The sequence below is a fragment of the Haliaeetus albicilla genome, chromosome 13 (genome assembly GCF_947461875.1).
Source record: "Haliaeetus albicilla chromosome 13, bHalAlb1.1, whole genome shotgun sequence".
Classification (NCBI taxonomy): domain Eukaryota; kingdom Metazoa; phylum Chordata; class Aves; order Accipitriformes; family Accipitridae; genus Haliaeetus; species Haliaeetus albicilla.
Genome location: NC_091495.1, coordinates 19,191,833 through 19,210,052, shown reverse-complemented (window position 1 = coordinate 19,210,052; position 18,220 = coordinate 19,191,833).

Genomic DNA, 18,220 nt, shown 5'->3' with positions numbered 1-18,220 from the left:
CAGAAGGAGCGATGGAATGATATTCTGTAAAAGTTTATAATGAAGCCTGTTCTTTTGTCACAACACAAGAGCGAAGTGCCATCTTAATGCAATTTAAGGCATGCCTGCTCTTGATTTATCATGGATATTGTTTCAAATGTCTATATAATTAGGCTATGAAATTCTTTGCTGAAACCAGGACGCCATCTAAGGTTGTTAAAGCTACTATTAAAGTAAGGTTCAAAGAGCAAACAGGCATCTTGATAAAGAGGTGACAGTGTTGCAAATGTTTATTGGAAGGACCTAATGCTTTTTCCCATACCCTATGGTACATCACTGCAGGAAGGCCCCTCCCACTACAGCATGGCAGCCTCCTCACAGCACAGGCTAGGCCCCTCCTCTTTTCATAGTGCTTTGTGATTGGCTGCTTACCATTTTATTTCTGAGACTGTCCTACTCATGTGATCTCAGAACACCCTCTGACTGGCTGCCTGTTTCCTTTGGACTGGGGAGCACTTAAATATAACAATATAGGCTTTTCTGTCTCATATATGAGTATATATATCTGAAGGAGCATACAAATATTTATAAATATTTGTGTTATTTATTTGTGGATTCACTTCCTGTATGTATATATGTGCCTATTTAGTGTGTATGTGCTATATATATTAAAAAACTTACAATTTAAATACATATCCATATAAGTGCAGGTATAAATTGAATAAATGTTTTTTAATAAGAGGTAATGAAATGAATAATGGAAGTTTAAATGTGAATGGAAGTAATTAAACAAAAGCAAAAGGCAGGTTCATGCCCCCCACTTTCTAAGGCTGCAGATCAAGCTCTGTTTGGGGTGGGGGGATGTTAAAGAGGGCAGGGGGGGTGTGAGCAAGCTGGAGCATGCCCCAGAGCTATAGACCCCTCCAAGGAGGTCACCAAGGGGCTGCCAAGCTACCTGTCCCTGCCCAGCCACCCTGGGCTCTCAGAGAAAAATGGATCTTGTTCTGTTTGTTGCACTTGGAGTCAAGCCTTTAACTTTCAAGCAGTGCTTTCCTCCAAACTGCAAGTAGTGGTAGGATTTGGGACCCGAAGACCCCAACTCGGTAACATGGTCATCGCTCATCAGCTCACCTAAATAGTCACCAACTGGGAGGATCCGGTCCCCTGGTTAACTCACAGTTGTGCCAGAGCCTAGTGTTGCACTTCAGGGTCACTTGCCCTTTGGCATGCTTCCACCGGACAGTGGCCATATCCTCGTGAATAAATGGCAGGAGGGTACATCAGAAGCTGGGGAGAAGGGATAACTACAACTCCTCTGGTTCTCGCAATGGTAGTGTTGGAGCAATGGAGCTCATTCCAGTTGTACCCCACGGAGAATGTAAAACAGTTTGGCAGCTTGGCATTTTGTAGGGTTTTACTTAATATGGTCAAGCTGCAAAACATCTTCTTTCTGCCTGTAATCTTCAACATATTTAGCTTTTCTTTGTCAGCATGTACACACCAGGCTGGGCAGCCTGAAGCTTCCTGCTTCTGGCAGAGGCATATCTCTACATAATCCAAGCAATGGCTGTTGCCCCTCCATTCAAAATGCCAGACCTCATAGATTTCACAGACTTCTGTAGCCCTTCTCCAGAGCCTTGTTCAGTTTCAGTGTGCACCAGGCACCTGCAAGGGATTTCTGATCATCACTATGGGTGCAGAGGGCCTGACAGGTTTCAAAGTGCAACACAAGGGAAACAACAGTTTGACATTTATGGTTGTGAGAAGCATGGGGGAAAAGAGCGCAGAAGGTGGGTACACCTTTACTTTGACCATCCCAAAGTAGGCAGTCAATGTGTCAAAATTCTCAAAAAAAAGACTGCTGGATTCCCAAGAGGGTATTTTTTTAGTTTTGCTGATGAAAGGATAGAGGCTAGCAAAATCATAGCAATGTATCTTTTCATCAGGGGCTGCTTTGTAGTACAGACAAATAGTATTTGTCCTTGTGCCAAAAAGCCCATCTCTGGGGATCAGGGACTGGGCAGTTTGGTCCTGGCTAAGACCATGAGCTCCCCATCTGTTTCTTTTCATAGCGGCTCACTTGTGCTCCCATACAGATCTGATGGTAAAACCTGCTCTCATTAGGTGGTCCATCTTTTGTTGCATTGTGTAATATGAATACCCAAAGGTGGTCCCCACTGGATGGTTCCAGTCATTTTCATGGTAGCATTCAATACAACCATGAAAAAAGCACCCATTATATTTGAAAGTTGTTGTTGTCCCATCAATGATCACTTAGCCATCCCAGAAGTAGGTTCCCACTTGAAACTCATGGCCGTGTAACACGACAGGTTTGAGTATTTCCCTTTTTGGCCAGGTATACATGTAATTGATCAAATATCTCTTTTTCTTCCAATGATAGCCATAAACCAGTATGTCAACATGCAAGTAGAGGCTACCATATTATACAGAAAGGGAGCTACACAACAATAAACCTTCACCTTTTCATCACACTCTTTCTCATTGACTGGGAGACAGGCCATCACGATAATCTTATTTCTGTATGATCTGCAGGCCTCCCTCAAAATTTTTACATCTTGCTGGCAATAGTAACTCAGTTCTTACTGCAAGTCAAAGATCCCCTGCTGGTCTGTGTACATGTCAGGAATTGCTTTTTTTCCCTTAAGCACCATGCTGTGGACCCTGTCATAATCCTGTTGTGGAAGAGGGCCTACATAACTTCAATTTTCAGCAGTGATGACAATATGGAGGAAATAATAACTTTTGCAGCCCTTGACACCCAGCACTTAGAATCATTTAGGTTGGCAAAGACCTTCAAGATCATCGAGACCAACCATTAACCATGCCCATTAAACCATGTCCTGAAGTACCCTGTCTACTCACTTTTTTAATACCTCCAGGGATGGTGACTCAACCACTTCCTTGGGCAGCCCATTCCAGTGTTTGACAACCCTCTCAGTAAAGAAATTTTTCCTAATATCTAACCTAAATCTCCCTTGCCGCAGCTTGAGGCCATTTCCTCTTGTCCTATCTCCAGCCACCTGACAGAAGAGACCAGCACCCACCTCACTACAACCCCCCTTCAGGTAGTTATAGAGAGCGATAAGGTCTCCCCTCAGCCTCCTCTTCTCCAGGCTAAACAGCCCCAGCTCCCTCAGCCGCTCCTCATAAGACTTGTGCTCCCCTCACCAACTTGGTTGCCCTCCTCTGAACACGCTCCAGCAACTCAATGTCTTTCCTGTAGTGAGGGGCCCAAAACTGAACACAGTACTCGAGGAGTGGCCTCACCAGTGCTGAGTACAGGGCAACAACCACCTCCCTGTTCCTGCTGGCCACACTATTTCTGATACAGGCCAGGATGCCGTTGGCCCCCTTGGCCACCTGGGCACGCTGCTGGCTCATATTCAGCCAGCTGTCAACCAGTACTCCCAGGTCTTTCTCTGCCGGGCAGCTTTCCAGCCACTCTTCCCCAAGCCCATAGCGCTGCATGGGGTTGCCGTGACCGAAGTGCAGGACCCGGCACTTGGCCTTGTTGAACTTCATACGATTGGCCTCAGCCCATCGATCCAGCCTGTCCAGATCTCTCTGTAGAGCCTCCCTACCCTCAAGCAGATCGACCCTGCCTCCCAGCTTGGTGTCGTCTGCAAACTTGCTGAGGGTGCACTCAATCCCCTCATCCAAATCATTGATAAAGATATTAAACAGAACGGGGCCCAACACCGAGCCCTGAGGAACACTACTTGTGACCTGCCGCCAACTGGATTTCACCCCATTCACCACAACCCTCTGGGCTCGTCCATCCAGCCAGGTTTTCACCCAGTGAAGAGTACACTTGTCCAAGCCATGAGACACCAGCTTCTCAAGGAGTATGCCATGAGAGACAGTGTCAAAGGCCTTGCTGAAGTCAAGGTAGATAACATCCACAGCCTTTCCCTCATCCACTAGGCAGGTCACCTGGTCGTAGAAGGAGATCAGGTTGGTCAAGCAGGACCTGCCTTTCGTAAACCCATGCTGACTGGGCCTGATCCCCTTCTTATCCTGGACTTGCCATGTGAGTGCTCTCAAGACAAACCGTTCCATAATCTTCCCTGGTACCCAGGTCAGGCTGACAGGCCTGTAGTTCCTCGGATCCTCCCTCCGATCCTTCTTATAAATGGGAGTCACACTGGCAAGCCTCCAGTCCTCTGGGACCTCCCCTGTTGACTAGGATCACTGATAGATGATAGAGAGTGGCTTGGCAAGGACCTCTGCCAGTTCCCTCAGTACTCTTGGATGGATTCCATCAGGTCCCATAGATTTCTGAGCGTCCAGATGGCGTAGTAGGTCACTAACGATTTCCTCCTGGGTTAAGGGGGGGTATATTCTGCTCTTCATCCTCACCTTCCAGCTCAGGGGGCGGAGTACCCTGAGGATAACTGGTCGCCTTATTAAAGACTGAGGCAAAGAAGGCATTAAGTACCTCAGCCTTTTCCTCATCTCTGGTGGCTATGTTCCCTTCTGTATCCATTAAAGGATCGATATTCTCCTTGGGATTCTTTTTACTGTTAACATATTTGTAAAAACATTTTTTGTTGTCCCTTACAATAGTGGCAAGATTTATTTCTAGCTGAGCTTTTGCCTTCCTAATTTTCTCTCTGTATGATCTAACAAGATCCCTGTACTCCTCCCAAGTTGCCCACCCTTTCTTCCAGAGATGATAAACTCTCCTTTTTTTCTTGAGTCCTAGCAAAAGCTCCCCATTCAGCCAGGCCGGTCATTTTCCTCAGCGGTTCGACTTGCGGCACATGGGAATAGCCTGGTCCTGAGCCATTAAGATTTCCTTCTTAAAGAATGTCCCTCCCTCCTGGACCCCTTTGCCCTTCAGGACCATCTCCCAAGGGACTCTCTCAACCAGTGCCTTGAAGAGGCCAAAGTTAGCCCTCCAGAAGTCCATAGTGGTGATTTTGCTGACTACCTTCCTTGCCTCACCAAGAATTGAAAATTCTATCATTTCATGGTCGCCAAGCCCAAGACGGCCCCTGACCATCACACCTCCCACCAGTGCCTTCCCTGTTCGCAAACAACAGATCTAGCAAGGCTCCTCCCCTGGTTGGCTCACCTACTAGCTGTGTCAAGAAGTTATCTTCCACACACTCCAGGAACCTCCTAGATTGTTTACTCGCTGCTGTGCTGTATTTCCAGCAGACGTCAGGCAAGTTAAAGTCCCCCACAAGGACAAGGGCGCACGATTCTGAGACTACTGCCAGCCGCTTGCAGAACAATTCATCCGTCTCTTCAACCTGGTCGGGCGGTCTATAACAGACTCCCAGCACAATATCTGCCTTATCGGCCTTCCCTCTCATCCTCACCCATAAGCACTCCACCTTGTCATCAGAATCGTGTAGCTCTGTACAGTCAAAACATTCCCTAACATAGAGAGCCACCCCACCACCTCTTCTACCTTGCCTGTCCCTTCTGAAGAGCTTATAGCCATCCATTGCAGCACTCCAGTCATGGGAGTCGTCCCACCATGTTTCCGTGATGGTGACTGTCCTGGGTTCAGCTGGGATAGAGTTAATTTTTTTTTACAGGAACCTGGGAGGTGGGGGGCATAGCCGGGGCAGCTGACCTGAACTGGCCAAGGAGCTATTCCGTACCATGTGACATCATGCTCAGTATATAAAGGGGGAGCGGGCCGGGGGGTGGGCTCTTCTTTTCGGTGGGGGAAGTGGCAGAGCGTCGGGTCCCGGGTGGTGAGCAGTTGCACTGTGCATCACTCTTTTTGTATACTTTTTCATTAGTACCGTTGTTGTTGTTGCAATTTCTTTGTTTTGTTCCAGTAAACTGCCTTTATCTCAACCCTCGAGGTTCCAGGTTTGTTTTTTTTTCCTCTCCTCCGTCTCCCCCCCATCCCACCGGAGGGGGGCGGGAGGAGTGAGCGAGCGGCCGCGTGGTCCTTTGTTACCGGCTGGGCTGAAACCACGACAGTCCTTTTTGGCGCCCAACGTGGGGCCCGAAGGGTTGAGATAACGACAGATCTGGCCAGAGCGTGTTGAAACAAATTTGTCATACGCATTTCTTATACTAGATAAATAGATGTTAGTCACAATGTTGATTCAGCTGTTTACATGGTGGCGTTTTGTAAGTTCTTATATGCTTTATGTATTGCCTGTAGTTGCGTATCTCATCTCTGGGAGAGTGATTGGGATTATCATTTTGCTGTACTGGGCAATGTCGACTTGTGAAATTATTACATCACTGGTCATGAGGTTAAGCTGGTATCTGTATGAGGCAGTGATATCATTTCCATACTTTGGGCACCTTCTGTCGGATTTTATTGGTAATTACACCCAACCCATGGGGAATTTAGGGGGGGATACTTCCCCCCATCCGTTCCCCTCCCTTTTCTCTTTCCAACTAATTACAACAGTTTTCGAGAATTTTGAATATCCTTGGGATGCGCAAGCCTGTGTGCTGTTAGTGCTATGCCTCCTGACTATGTTTCAGGTCTTGTCTAGGACTACAAAAAGGCTCTTTAAGAGTACCACCCAGAGATCTGTCCCAAAGCTGGATATTTATGGGTGGCACGGCATGTGGGAGGATGTGGGCAGGTATCTAGAGAACTTCTCACCTCCAGTGACTTGGAAGTTCACTCCCAAACAACTGCAGAACCCTCATGAAGTGATAGAATTTTTGAAAGGAAAATGCTGTGGCTCTCCCAGAGACACACAGCTCACTACACTGTGCTGGGCCCTGGCCGGTATCTACCAAACCCTGCTTGATATTATGCAGCACCCCCAGGGGGAAAAGGGGGAAAAGATGGAAAACAAGACAACATGCACCGTGGCTACCCAAACCCTGACAACATGCACTGGGGCTACCCCAACCCCAACAACATGCACCGTGGCTACCCAAACCCTGACAGCAGACACCGTGGCTGCCCCTACCCCGACGACAAGCACCGTGGCTGCCCCTACCACGACAACAGGTACCGTGGCTAACCCTACCCCGGTGACAGATACTGCCACTAAACCAGAGAACCAGCCTGTGCCAGTATCAGTCGCCCCTGTACAGAAAAAGAAACACACAAAGAAATCAGTTCGCTCAGTGAGAGATGAAGATGAACCAGGGTCATCGCGAGAACAGGAGGAAGAGGCAGAACCTGAAATAATTACCCGATCTCTATCCCTGAGTGAGTTGCGTGACATGCGAAAAGATTTTAGCCGCCACCCAGGTGAGCACATTGTTACCTGGCTGCTCCGATGCTGGGATAATGGGGCTAGTAGTGTGGAATTAGAGGGTAAGGAAGCCAAGCAGTTGGGATCTCTGTCTAGAGAAGGGGGTATCGACAAGGCGATTGGGAGAAAAACACAAGTCCTCAGCCTCTGGAGGCGACTTCTGTTAGGTGTAAAGGAAAGATACCCCTTCAGGGATGAAGTTACATGTCACCAAGGCAAGTGGACCACCATGGAGAGAGGTATCCAGTACCTGAGGGAATTAGCCATGCTGGAGGTGATTTATAATGATCCAGAAAATGCGCAGTCACCCACAGATCCAGATGAAGTCCAATGCACACAACCGATGTGGCGGAAGTTTCTACGAAGTGCACCACCAACCTATGCCAACTCATTGGGAGTAATGTCCTGGAAAGAAGGCTATGGACAAACGGTGGATGAATTGGCTGTCCAACTCCGGCAATATGAAGGAAGTCTCTCTTCCTCCCTACGGGCCTGTGTCTCAGCTGTAGAGGAATTGTCCCGAGAGTTCCAGCAATTCAAAGTGGATATGTCCTCCTCCTCACCTGTACAGGCCCGCATTGCAGTTATTGGGAGTAAGCATTCCTCTGCCCAAGAGAGAGGAGAGAGAAAGTACACATGACGGGCTAACCTGTGGTTTTACCTGCATGACCATGGAGAGGACATGAGGAAGTGGAATGGAAAACCTACCTCAGTCTTGGATTCACGGGTACGGGAGTTGCGAGAAAAAGCAACCAGAAAAGAGGATTCTTCTTGGAAAACTGCTGCTCCAGTTTCCCGTGAGCAGTCCCCCGGGCGCAGTAGATGGGCCGATCTCATTTCTGATCCTCTTGAAGGGACTTCTGATTCACATGTGCAAAAAGTGGGTAACAGATATTCTAACCAGGATTAGAGGGGCCCTGCCTCCAGCCAGGTGGAGGAGAGGGACAACCGAGTCTACTGGACAGTGTGGATTCGATGGCCTGGCACGTCAGACCCACAGGAATATAAGGCTCTAGTAGACACTGGTGCACAATGTACCCTAATGCCATCAAGTTATAAAGGGGCAGAACCCATCTGTATCTCTGGTGTGACAGGGGGATCCCAAGAGCTAATCGTATTGGAAGCCGAAATGAGTCTAACCGGGAATGAGTGGCATAAACACCCCATTGCAACTGGCCCAGAGGCCCCGTGCATCCTTGGTATAGATTATCTCAGAAGGGGGTATTTCAAGGACCCAAAGGGGTACCGTTGGGCCTTTGGTATAGCTGCATTGGAGACGGAGGAGATTGAACAGCTGTCTACCCTGCCTGGTCTCTCCCAAGACCCTTCGGTTGTGGGGTTGCTGAAGGTTGAAGAACAACAGGTGCCAACTGCTACCACGACGGTGCACCGGCGGCAATATCGCACCAACCGAGACTCCCTGATCCCCATCCATAAGCTGATTTGCCAATTGGAGGGCCAAGGAGTGATCAGCAAGACTCACTCACTCTTTAATAGTCCCATATGGCCCGTGCGGAAATCTAATGGGGATTGGAGACTAACAGTAGATTATCGTGGGCTGAATGAAGTCACGCCACCGCTGAGCGCTGCTGTGCCAGATATGTTAGAGCTTCAATATGAACTGGAATCAAAGACAGCTAAGTGGTATGCCACAATTGACATTGCTAATGCATTTTTCTCCATTCCTTTGGCAGCGGAGTGCAGGCCACAGTTTGCTTTCACTTGGAGGGGTGTCCAGTACACCTGGAATCGACTGCCCCAGGGGTGGAAACACAGCCCCACTATTTGCCATGGACTGATCCAGACTGCACTAGAAAAAGGTGAAGCTCCAGAGCACCTGCAATATATTGATGACATCATCATATGGGGCAGCACGGCAGAAGAAGTTTTTGAGAAAGGGAAGAAAATAATCCAAATCCTTTTGAAGGCTGGTTTTGCCATAAAAGAAAGTAAGGTCAAGGGACCTGCGCAGGAGATCCAGTTCTTAGGAGTAAAATGGCAAGACGGGCGTCGTCAGATCCCTGCGGACGTGATCAACAAAATAGCAGCTATGTCCTCACCGACTAATAAAAAGGAAACACAGGCTTTCTTAGGTGTTGTGGGCTTTTGGAGAATGCATATTCCAAATTACAGTCAAATTGTAAGTCCTCTCTACCAAGTTACCCGGAAGAAGAACGATTTTAAATGGGGGCCTGAGCAACGACAAGCCTTTGAACAAATTAAATGGGAGATTGTTCATGCAGTAGCTCTTGGGCCAGTCCGGACAGGACCAGATGTTAAAAATGTGCTCTACACTGCAGCTGGGGAGAATGGCCCTACCTGGAGCCTTTGGCAGAAAGCACCTGGAGAGACCCGAGGCCGACCCCTGGGGTTTTGGAGTCGGGGGTATCGAGGATCCAAGGCTCGCTATACTCCAACTGAAAAAGAGATATTGGCAGCATATGAAGGAGTTCGAGCCGCTTCAGAAGTGGTTGGTACTGAAACACAGCTCTTCTTAGCACCCCGACTGCCAGTGCTGGGCTGGATGTTCAAAGGGAGAGTTTCCTCTACACATCACGCGACTGATGCCACGTGGAGTAAGTGGATTGCACTGATCACACAACGGGCTCGCATAGGAAACCCCAGTCGCCCAGGAATTTTAGAAGTGATCACGGACTGGCCAGAAGACAAAGACTTTGGAATGTTGCCAGAGGAGGAGGTGACACGGGCTGAAGAGGCCCCGCTGTATAATAAACTGCCAGAAAATGAGAGGCAATATGCCCTGTTCACTGATGGGTCCTGTCGCATCGTGGGAAAACATCGGAGGTGGAAGGCTGCTGTATGGAGTCCTACACGACTAGTTGCAGAAACTGCTGAAGGAGAAGGTAAATCGAGTCAGTTTGCAGAGGTGAAAGCCATCCAGCTAGCATTAGATATTGCTGAAAGAGAAAAGTGGCCAGTGCTCTATCTCTATACTGACTCATGGATGGTGGCAAATGCCCTATGGGGGTGGCTACAGCAATGGAAGAAGGGCAACTGGCAACGCAGAGGTAAACCCATTTGGGCTGCCGCACTGTGGCAAGATATCGCTGTTCGGATAGAGAAGCTAGTGGTAAAAGTACGTCACGTAGATGCTCATGTACCCAAGAGTCGGGCCACTGAAGAACATCAAAACAATCAGCAGGCAGATCAGGCCGCCAAGATTGAAGTGTCTCAGGTAGACCTGGACTGGCAACGTAGGGGTGAGCTATTTATGGCTCAGTGGGCTCACGATACCTCAGGCCATCAGGGGAGAGATGCAACATATAGATGGGCTCGAGATCGAGGGGTGGACTTGACCATGGACACTATCGCACAGCTCATCCACGAATGTGAAACATGTGCCGCAATTAAGCAAGCCAAGCGGCAAAAACCCCTGTCGCATGGGGGGCGATGGCTGAAATATAAACAGTGGGAGGCCTGGCAGATTGACTATATCACACTCCCACGAACACGCCAAGGCAAGTGCCATGTGCTTACAATGGTGGAAGCAACCACTGGATGGCTGGAAACATACCCTGTGTCCCATGCCACTGCCCAGAACACTATCCTGGGCCTTGAAGAGAAAATTTTATGGCAACACGGCACCCCAGAAGGAATCGAGTCGGACAACGGGACTCACTTCCGAAACAACCTCGTAGACACCTGGGCCAAAGAACACGGCATTGAGTGGGTATATCACATCCCTTATCACGCACCGGCCTCCGGAAAAATCGAACGATACAACGGACTGCTGAAAACTACATTGAGAGCGATGGGGGGTGGGACTTTCAAACATTGGGATACACATTTAACAAAAGCCACCTGGTTAGTTAATACTAGAGGATCCGCCAGTCGGGCTGGCCCCGCCCAACCAAGACTTCCACATACTGTAGAAGGCGATAAAGTCCCTGTAGTGCGCATGAGGAGTATGTTAGGAAAGACAGTCTGGGTTAGTCCTCCCTCAAACAGAGGCAAACCCATTCAAGGGGTTGTTTTTGCTCAGGGACCTGGGTACACCTGGTGGGTGATGCAGAAGGATGGGGAAGTTCGATGTGTACCTCGGGGAGATTTGATTTTGGGAGAGAATAGCCAGTGAATTGGGCTGTATGATACCTAACTGCTAAATACCCTGCCAATGCATGTCATTGTATCTATAGTGTCTATATGCCATATCAAGGGTATTACTGTAAGAATTACCCAAATGACTGCGGGATGGACTTTGAAACTAAGCCAAGTACAACAGCGACAGAACTTGAACTGACACCCAGCAATTTCCTCAAGATCAACATCTTCGACCTGCAGACTAAGGGCGTGAGTTGCACCGAATGTACTAGCCACAAGTTCCAGAGGCAGCATACAACAACCCAACATCTCACACCATCTCTCTTATCCTGAAGAACTGTTACAACAGATGGAGCCCCAAAGTCATGGACTAAATAAAATCAATGGACACATTAGAGGGATAGCCCATACGCTAAAGGAATACCATTTGCGTGTGTGTGTGTGCGCGGAGGGGCGATGGGGACGGACGCAAGTCCATATACTTATATATATAAGACAAGGAAGTGGTAGTGGTCGATTGGAAAATGTAAGATCTGGGCATGATGTAGATGGTATAGAATAAGGGGTGGATAATGTCCTGGGTTCAGCTGGGATAGAGTTAATTTTTTTTTACAGGAACCTGGGAGGTGGGGGGCATAGCCGGGGCAGCTGACCTGAACTGGCCAAGGAGCTCTTCCATACCATGTGACATCATGCTCAGTATATAAATGGGGAGCGGGCCGGGGGGTGGGCTCTTCTTTTCGGTGGGGGAAGTGGCAGAGCGTCGGGTCCCGGGTGGTGAGCAGTTGCACTGTGCATCACTCTTTTTGTATACTTTTTCATTAGTACCATTGTTGTTGTTGCAATTTCTTTGCGTTGTTCCAGTAAACTGCCTTTATCTCAACCCTCGAGGTTCCAGGTTTGTTTTTTTTTCCCTCTCCTCCGTCTTCCCCCTATCCCACCGGAGGGGGGCGGGAGGAGTGAGCGAGCGGCCGCGTGGTCCTTTGTTACTGGCTGGACTGAAACCACGACAGTGACTAAGTCATATCTATCCTGCTTCACAATGGCTTCCAGCTCCTCCTGTTTATCGCCCATGCTGTGTGCATTGGCATAGATGTATTTGAGCTGGCCTATCAAATCCACCCCTAACATCGGCATGCTGCCCCCAGGCTCATCTCTGGTGTACCTAGTTTTATCCCTTACCCCCTTCGAACTTAGTTTAAAGCCCTCTCTCTGAGCCCTGCCATCTCATGAGCAAGGATTCTCTTACCCCTTTGAGATAGCTGGACACCATCTGTCACTAGCAAGCCCGGTGCTGTGTAAACCTCCCCATGATGAAAAAAAACAAAATTCCACCTATGGCACCAGCCTCTGAGCCACGTATGTCGTGGTTTAACCCCAGCCAGCAACTAAGCACCACGCAGCTGCTCACTCACTCCCCCCCATCCAGTGGGATGGGGGAGAAAATTGGGAAAAGAAGTAAAACTCCTGGGTTGAGATAAGAACGGTTTAATAGAACAGAAAAGAAGAAACTAATAATGATAATGATAACACTAATAAAACGACAACAGTAGTAATAAAAGGATTGAAATGTACAAATGATGCGCAGGACAATTGCTCACCACCCGCCGACCGACACCCAGCCAGTCCCCGAGCGGCGAATCCCTGCCCCCCCACTTCCCAGTTCCTACACTAGATGGGACGTCACATGGTATGGAATACGCTGTTGGCCAGTTTGGGTCAGGTGCCCTGGCTGGGCATGAGAAGCTGAAAAATCCTTGACTCTAGTCTAAACACTACTGAGCAACAGCTGAAAACATCAGTGTTATCAACATTCTTCACATACTGAACTCAAAACATAGCACCGTACCAGCTACTAGGAAGACAGTTAACTCTATCCCAGCTGAAACCAGGACAACGTATTAACCAGGTGTGTTTTCCTGTTCCTTTCAGTGTATTTCCCTGCCACTGAAGGGACTGAGGAAAACACTACCTGCGCTCCCAACCCTTCCACTAATCGCCCCAGTGCCCTGAAGTCCCTTTTGATTGCCTTTGGATTTCTCTCTGCAATCTCATCACTGCCAACCTGCACAACCAGCAATGGGTAATAATCAGAGGTCCGAACCAGACCAGGGAGTTTCCTGGTAATGTCTTTTACCCGGGTCCCAGGGAGGCAGCAGACTTCCCTGTGGGATGGGTCAGGTCTGCATATTGGGTCCTCTGTCCCCCTCAGAAGGGAGTCACCTACAACAATTACCCTCCTTTTTCTTTTTTCAGAGGATGTGAGAATGTGTGGGGCTGCCCAACTGAGCATAGGCACCTCCCTAGATAGGGCTTCATCTACACCCTGATCTTCATTGACCTGGTCCTCAAGTTCCAGAGCCCCATACCTGTTGTGAAGGGGCAACTGGGAAGGTGAGGGAAACCAGGAGTGGATTCACCTGCCTCCCCGAGCAGGGACCCATATCCATTCCCCTCCATCTCTTATGTCCCCTCCTGCCTGGTGACAGGAGGGCAGGGGAACCTCCCCACTTCTTGCAGAGCCTCCATCTGCTGCCTCTGCCTCAGGGATGGTAGGGTGCGGTCCACCAATCTATCTCCCTCCCTCTCAGACTCCCTGGTACTCCTCAACCTTTCCACTTCCTCCTTCAGCTCTACCACCAGGCTGAGCAGATCATCCACCTGGTCACACCTCACACGGGAGGTGTCCCCGCTGCCCTCCGGCACCAGTGATAGACTCAGGCACTCCCTGCAGCCGGAGACCCGGACGGCTGCACGTTTACGCGGCACCTCTGTCTGCGTCGCCACATTTCTCCTAGCGATGGCTTCCACCCGAGTGGCAGCAACCACAGCTGGGTCTGCCTCCGGGCCGACGCCCACCGCTTGAGGAGCCTTCTCGAGCTGGGAAGAGGAAGAGGGGGGGCCGCGCCCCGCCCTCTTTGCCCGCCCCGTTGCCGCGCTCCCGATCGCCGCCGCTCCTCGGGGCCGTTCAAATCTCCCGCGGTTGCCCCTGGCAACGCGCACGCCGCGTCAGTCTCTCTCGCGAGAGCCGCCGCCTCTGGCCGGGCCCCTCCGCTCTGCCCCGGGGCTCCCGCGCCTCGGGAGCCTGCCGGTCCGCCTCTGTCTAGGGCTCAGCCGCCCCCTTACCGTTGCCTCTGCTGGCCTCGCCGCTGACTGAATGCTGCTGACCGTTACGCCGCGTTTAAATCTCCCGCGGTTGCAAGGGAAGACTGCTTGGTTGTTTAAAGAGTCTATGAAAACTCTAGTTGCACATCAGTTTAGCACCCTAGGTGATTAATTACACACCCATTTTTTCTTTCAGAAGCTGGCTGACAACTGAGCTGCCATCGTAGCCTTTGGTGTTAAGAGAAGCGTAGCCCTGAAACTGTGTCATTAAGCAGCTGATTAAAGTCCACATGTCCCCTTAAGCTCCCATTCTCCTTCAGTTTTCCTTTCCACTCCTTCATCCCATGGGGCATCTGGCACTAACTCAATGGCAAAAATGTAATTTCAGCCATGCACCCAGTTTCCTGCATGCGTCCCATCTTGTGGAAGAGAGAGCCTCACCCCGCATCTGTGATTTTGATCACTGGCACGGAGAGCTGCTGCTGTGTCATGTACAGGCCTGTTCGTGGCACAGACTGTGCTTCCAGCCTGTCTGTTTTGAGATGCTTTTCCACATAGATCTTGCACTTTTTCACACAAAATCAGAGCCAAACCATCCAGGTTCCCCAGACCCACACAGCAGTCTGCACCTGGGGCACCTTTTTCTCATGGCAGTGTTAAGTGCACGGTCACGCGGCAAGCAGAGCCAGCAATAATATTTACAGCTATGGGTGTGATTATAGCATGTATAGCAAAGCTCACAAAGGTTTCTCACCCCAAATACCTTTCCTGTCATCCCTAACATTATAAAGATATTCACTGTGTCAGAGGAGGAAAGTGGGTCTTGGGATACCTAGGACTGCTGCCTGGCTTAAGAATCCCCCAGCATTTTTTTCCACTCATAGGAGGATGATGAGTATATTAACACACAGCAGGTGCTCAAACAAGGGGATCCCGCTCAGCATGACCTTCCTGTGCACAGACCACTGTTTTTTCATGGACTTCTCTTGCCTTTCTCAATAGTTGTGCATCAGTCAGACCCCTTGCTGCTGTAAGCACTGTGAGACCTCCCAGCAAAACAAAGAAAACCATCACTGGCACGTTTTAGCTCAATCATAGAGCACCGCTTTTTATCCGTAACATTAGGAACTAGTCTGCAGGATTCTGCGTACACCACTCCCAACAGCTTCTACCCTAAGAGTAGCCAGGTGGAAAGTCGGATCGCATCTCAGCTCTCTTTGACTTCGTTCCAGTGTACTGACCCAGTCTGAATTTTTTTCTGCGTTCATAGTGCTTAAATTAACAGTGGAAGATTCTTGTTGAAGCTGTGCATGCAGACAGCTTCAAGACAGATCTGAGCAAAATCACCAAGATCAAACAGCTGGCATGTGTCATCAGAAACTTGCCTTACACCTCAGACAAGTGCTTTGTGAGCTTCATGCAGCAATACTTCATCCAAATTAACAAACCTGTACTTCTCCACACACTGCCTAACCCTCAACTTCTGGAATGGCCATTCCCACTGCTGTGTGTGCTCTGTGGAAGCCACAGGTTTGGCTGACATCCTCTCCACACACACACCCCCCTTACATTTGAGGGTGGGGGTAAAGACAGACTTTCAAATACACACCCTGGGGACTTGGGAGGGCAGCTGCTTCCACCATAAATGGTCTAACAGGAAAATCTTGAATGCGTGCTGGGCTTTCTGCCTCTTCTTTGCTGCATTGACCAATGGATAAGAAAACACACAGCAAAGGCTGCATCTCGGCTGTAGCTGTTTCAGCTTCAGTTTCAAATGACAACCTTGTATATTCAAACTATCACAGACCAATGAAGGAGAGATAAGGGGAAACTCCACTCAGATATACATAATTCATTTAGGCATATGTCATAATCCACTCAGACATAGTCATACATACCATTCCACAAGTCAGGGGATAAAAACTCTAAGATTCAGGTTGGAAATGGGGGGAGTCACTTCTCTAACTATACGGTTGGCTTGCAAAGGAAACCATCCCCCCCCCCCCCTTGATCAGGACACCAGTCAAGGTAACTTCCCTGGGATTGAGAGCCTTTACCTGGAGAGGTAAGTGAATATTGTTTATGCTTTATGTTTGTAAATGCATTTGTGGTTGTCTGTGAATCACTTGTGGTTGTAATAATGTACTACTCTTGCCTTAAAAAATTGCAATAGTGCATTCCTCCATTGTATCTGTAAAACCTGCAATAGTGGCGTGTTAAGTCTGTAAGTGAAGTTCAAATAAATTGTTTGCTTGAACCTTGCAGTTAAGTCTATGAGTGAAGTTCAAGTCATTTGCTTGAACTTTGCAGTTAAGTCTGCGAGTGAAGTTCAAGTCGTTTGCTTAAACCTTGCAGTTAAATCCTTTTCCGTCACAATCAGCCAGGTCTTCTGGTTTGCAAGGTCGGGTTTTTTACAGATAACCCTAGGGCTTGGTGATTTTGACCCAGCACTGTTGCATTTTTTCTCCACTTCTTGCAAACCCACAGATTAGAGCAAACACCCTCCAGATGGAGCTCATGATGCACAGACCTCACCATCCCTTAGGTCCGCAAGGAGGGAATCCCGGCTGTATCTGCAGGTATAGCTCCCTGAAGAATGCTTCCTCTTGCTTATCTAAGGAAAACTGAAGCTACATGTAGCACATGTACACATACATGTACATGTAGCGTTTTCTGGAATGGAAAGGAATATGCATAAGGTCCTTCAAAGCATTCAAAGGAGCATAACACCTATTTGGTTACCTACTTGTAGAACTGGGTTTACAGCACTGTAAAAAGCTACAGGACCCAGAAAGATGTCATTAACAAGTAGACCATCCTGTAGCCATCTCAGAGGCCTTGCTCCAGCATTCAAGAAGTGATTGTTTAAAGCTGCTATTTCCTGCACAGAGTGCACAATTAGTTAGTATTTTCTTTGCAACATGTGTTTACCTCATTATCATACTTAACTTTCCACTGCTACAAAACTTCCAGCTCTGTATTCACCCAATAAATACTCTTAAATTTATGGGGCATCAACACCTTAAGGCCCATGAGCACCTAATAATTGGGCAGCTGGCTGCAAGATATATTGGTTTGCAGGTCTATGCATAAAGCAATATATATTTTGATACCTGTATAGCAACACATTCTGCTGTTCTGGGGCACAGAATTATACATACACACTCAGCATAGCTGTAGATATGGTATGGGGGGGTAGGTTTATTTTTTACATTCTGAAAATGAAGTGCTGTCTTAGGAGCTCTCAGTTTCATTTTCAAAGTGAATGTGAGGTAAGATGTGAAAAACATTCTTTAAGTTAAAGGAAAGATCTATATATCAGCCTGATTTGCTTAATTATGCTTTTAAATTGTGGAAGTGTTTTGTTGATTGTTCAGCTGTGTAGATATATATGCAGGTGTACGCACACTTTTGACCATGAATATATTGCTTTGTTTCTCTGCTTTGACCTGTTAAACCACTTGAATCTCAAGTTTATGCTTTTGCTGGACACAGTCTGCTGAAACTGCAGTCTTAAGGCATTTTGAGCAACTTGCCCGCTTATGCTGAGTACCTGTTTCAAATCCAGTTTCTTGTAACACCTAGAAATGAGATATGTCGACTAAGAATAGCATATTATATGAATCCACCTGCAGGGGATTGCTCAAGGGAAGTCTAATTAAGATTAGGCTTGTGGAACAGCAGATCAAAACTCACCTGTGCTGGCCCAAGTGATGAGAGTGCTTGGACCCACCGTAGAAGGCTCACCAGCTCCTCCAGGCTCGAGGCAAAGGCATTGAGCCTCCCTTCTTGTAGGGGTCATGTTTATACCCCTGTATATAAAGATATACTTGCTGAAGTCTTGACCATATGGCCAG